The following is a 4,687-nucleotide window of genomic DNA, read 5'->3' on the forward strand; positions in this document are numbered from 1 at the left end:
CCATAAACTTCCAGTACATTTGCAGCTGTCTGATATTTTCTGTGGCATTTAATAGAGGTCGAGTGTATAGCCTATGTTTAGAATATATATATATATATATATATATACATGGTAAAACCGGGTATTTCAAAAGCTATTCAGGGTGCTTGAACCACTTACCTGGAGGCTGGAAATACTCTGGATTAGGAACGCACGTTTTAGGCATGTGTCGGTTAGAATGAAACAGCAGGTATAGGATGCTATAGTTTCACACTTTATTTAGGCATGTATCGGTTAGAATGAAACAGCAGGTATAGGATGCTATAGTTTCACACTTTATTTAGGCATGTATCGGTTAGAATGAAACAGCAGGTATAGGATGCTATAGTTTCACACTTTATTGTTGCGTGGATTGTGGAAATGTAACACTATACTATCAGCTAAAGTAACACTATACATAGCAATAATCTAGTTATACAATATAACATGTTTAACAATAATTTAACGTGGTATCCTTGTGAAATCAAGGACAGGCTGTTCATAATGGCAACTATTTGTATTAAGACAAATACCACACAATGGAAAGTACGCGCACTTAATTAAAGCATTCAATAGACGTATATAGATACATTTTACGAGATTATATTTTCTGTCAAAGTTATAAGATTGCTTATCGATTTAAAGGACAAATTTGCATAAAAATCAATAATTAAATAGCAATTACCCCCATAAAGTAACATCAGTAACCAAACATTCTATTATGGTAAAACGGACGAAAATTAACAATACATAACTAGGTATAAAAACAGCAAACATTTGATATACTGCTACACTAATAAAGTCAGCAAAACAAATTACGTCATTTAAGCTCGTTGCTGCGTTATTATCCTTAGCGTGAACCCCGTTTCCACTGTGGCAATAATAAACAGCTGTTAAATAAAAACCAACAACAACAACAACAAGCTACGCATAAACAAATAATGAAACTTTCAATGTGTAGTTGGATAAAATCAGGGGTGGATAATGGCAGGTCTGATCATTCAACCCTGATAATAGTGGTATATAGAGCAGGATATGTGTCAGGAGTAGATAATAGGGAATTTCCCTATTATCTACTCCTGATATGTGTTCTACTTTTTCTTGCCATACCCTCCATAACCAGCACCACCAAAGCCGTATCCTCCGTGACCGTATCCTCCTCCGTGACCGTATCCTCCTCCGTGGCCGTATCCTCCTCCGTGGCCGTACCCTCCTCCGTGGCCGTATCCTCCTCCGTGACCATATCCTCCTCCATGGCCGTATCCTCCGTGACCTTGCGGATGGTACCTTTATTGTGCATATTATTTTAAATAGTAATAATAATAATCTAGTAAATTAATTTTTTCTACAGAACAGAAGTGACCTAGAAGGAATCTAGAACAGCTGTCAGGTAATCATACTGCCAAAAAACTGGAGAAGATCGCACTGATGGGAATCGTACATAACCTACGTATTTAAAGTGTCAAATTATCTAGTCTAAGAGCTAATTTTAAGACAAGGCATAGAAAATTGAAGACGTGGAACACCCCCTGTATATTTGATATATAGAATATTTCTCGGCATGATGTACTGATGAAACGATAGGACGATACCATGTGAGAGACCAATTTTGTTATTACTATATACTTTCTCGTTGTGTAATAATATAAGGGGTATGGTTCATAAGCTACAACATACCCGTGTGTACATGGTCGAGATTCGGTTTATGAAAATACCGCCCACAAAAGGCGAGAAGATTAAGAATATAATAACAATAATAATGATTAAAAAATTATTATAATAATACCACCATTACTATCAACTACCGCCGCCGCCACCGTCCCTACCGCTACGGCTACTTCTGCTACTATTACTACTACTACGTACTACAACTACTACTACTACTACTACTACTACTACTACTACTAATAATAATAATAATAATAATAATAATAATAATAATAATAACAACAATAATAATAATAATAACTCTTTAACAAGGTGTACACGAACTGGAACAAAACATGAAGAAGTATATATAAATGTTGAATAAAAAAAGTATGACTCGTAGCATAAAAGTAGGCCCTACTGCTAAAATAACAATCCGTAACGGAGCAGGCAGATTAATTGCTGGTAAAATTGCTTTGCTTATTGTTCTTGGGTCATTTGCGATGGCGTGCGAGCGCAGCTAGGGGCATGTATACCTTTGGAAAATTGTGCCATGTTTGTGTGCTTTACTGGAGTACGTGGTCGTGGCGACTGTAGTTGTCCTAATCCTCGATGCAGCATAATGCGACAGATATGGTGAGTTACTTATACGTGTGTGACCATAGCCAAAGTTTCTTACGACGACCACCTGTATAGCGAAAACTAAATCATACAACCCTGCGCTATATCTTTACGGCCAATAATTATTCATTCATCTCTGTATCTGAGCCAACCATCAGGTTGCCTCTGCCGCACTGTTCGTCCGTCCGTCTGTCCTCATCGAATCTATAGATTCATTTAGTTATACATCAATCAATTAATTATTCGTCACTGTCGATATTGTTAAACGCATGCTTGCACACGATATATACACTAAATATATCTTTATACATATACATTTTCGTACAGACTTACCGTTCCTAGAAAGACAATGGAAAACAGGAGCAGTTGTACCGATTTCATTATGGCTCCACACAGTACCTTTGCGACAGTATCACGCAGAAATATCCGTTTGCCCGTGTAGTGCGAGAACACAGTGTCCGTAACTGACAATATAGTGAAACAGACAGAGAAATATATGTCAGTGAGAGCGAGAGTATGGAATTAACCTAAATCAGCGATGTGTATATATCTACGCAGGGAATTTTCGGGCCTTGCTCGGTTGACCCAGTATATGTAATGCATTGCTACATCTCACACTCACTCTCTCTCCACTCGATGTTTGCCTTCCTTTGTGCGAAATTAGCAACCCGTATATGATTCTTCGAGTATCATTTATTCAACAGAGTTGAATGGCCGCTTTCACCAGCGGTTGATGAAAAAACGATACGGCATCTAAAGTGCTGAACAACGCGCGACCCCAAGATGCGCACCCAATGGGGGCTGATACATCTACAGCTACAGAACTACTACATCTCTCTACATCTCTCAGGCTACTGACAGAAGAAATCGCCAGAGGAAGAGACGCAGTAATCAAAACCTCGCTCTATGAATAACATGACGCATTATAATTATATTTCTTTATTTTAATGTTATGAATTCATGGTGTCCGTGCGCTTATGTCATATATATATATATATATATATACTTCTATCAAATCTTTAATATAATTAAAAACTAAGTCCACGTAAACGAGCAGGGGCCACCCCGCGACCTGTCTCAACCAATCACCCTCAACCTGTTCAAACCTCGCACCTCCAGAAACACAGCAACATCTCAGTTAAGTGTTAAAATTAAGCTGTCGTCTTAGCTAAATCCGGGATTTCATCGGGAAATCGGGACCGGCGTGTAACAGGTGAGAGAACGTCGTTACGTCGACTCGACGTGGCGTATAGAAGCTCGCTACATTCATTCTAGCTAGTTGCGCTGTATCCGTGTAATAAATGACGTGACGCATGACGACTACAGAGAATATGCTACTGATTCACTGAGGCGTCGATAATTTGGGCCCGCACAGTGGCCATCGAGCTAGGCGGCGTACAATACGACCGTTCGACGTTGAAACGGAATTTTAAATGTCTGCTGTTCCGTCGACAGCGTTCGGCAGTATCATCATCGACGGTACCGTTGTCGTCACGGAGTCGACAAGGTCTGCAGATCCATGCACGGGCGCGTTAATTGAAAGTAAGTGAGTGTTAGAACTCAAGACATAACTTCACAACACATTTCGCTTTCTAAAAATAGATCTCAAAATACAAAACAATTACAACTTAAAACAATTCTATGAAAAAAATAAAAAAAATAAAAAAGGCGTGGATCAGGTAATATATACTTCAACATTTATTCAGCTACATTTACTGACCGTTTTCACCGTTAAGTGGTAACATATTATAAAATTGATTTAACAACTAAGACGTTTATCATTATATACGGCAATAATATAAATAAATACATATATATATATATATATATATATAATTAATAGTCACTATTATCTATTGCTCGAAAATACAGCACCGGTATATTGGAGACGAAATTACCTCGACCGGCCCCCTCCCCCAACACCACCACACCCTCCAGCTACCCAACAACGCACTCCCCTTCCCAGCGACCCACTCATCTACACACCAATTCACTCATCCACGCAGCAACCTACCAAACCACACAACAATTAACGCACTCACCCTCACATCTATAGGCCTACCCACACACAAACGCAGACACCAAAAAATTCCTCGCCGCCGGCATTAACTGAAATTCTTTACCGCATGAACATGCTAATGTAGGGTATGGGATGAGGATAATCCTCTCGACTTTTGTTTCTACCATGAACATGCAAAATTATCTATCATCTATATCTAAAATCATTTATGCAAAATAACTCTATAGATTATACAGCTAGGTGTGCACGAAAGTGACGTCATGTGTGTAAAATAAACGCTAGGTGGGTGGTACCATAGAAATAATATACTAGTTAGGCTCTAGTCAGGTGTCGCTCTCTCTCTCTCTCTCTCTCTCTCTCTCTCTCTCTCTCTCTCTCTCT

General features: G+C 38.9%; 1 long non-coding RNA gene across 1 annotated transcript; it reads right to left on the bottom strand.

The window, feature by feature from the left end:
- Window positions 1-330: 330 nt before the first annotated feature.
- On the bottom strand, window positions 331-2,804 carry LOC106815307. The gene is made up of 3 exons (XR_001394728.1): window positions 2,620-2,804; window positions 2,202-2,353; window positions 331-1,305 (listed from the first exon to the last, which is right to left on the bottom strand). It is a non-coding gene; the product is annotated as an uncharacterized LOC106815307 (long non-coding RNA).
- Between the last annotated feature and the right edge of the window lie 1,883 nt (window positions 2,805-4,687).

This window comes from Priapulus caudatus, unplaced genomic scaffold (genome assembly GCF_000485595.1).
Source record: "Priapulus caudatus unplaced genomic scaffold, Priapulus_caudatus-5.0.1 Scaffold1087, whole genome shotgun sequence".
Classification (NCBI taxonomy): Eukaryota; Metazoa; Priapulida; class Priapulimorpha; order Priapulimorphida; family Priapulidae; genus Priapulus; species Priapulus caudatus.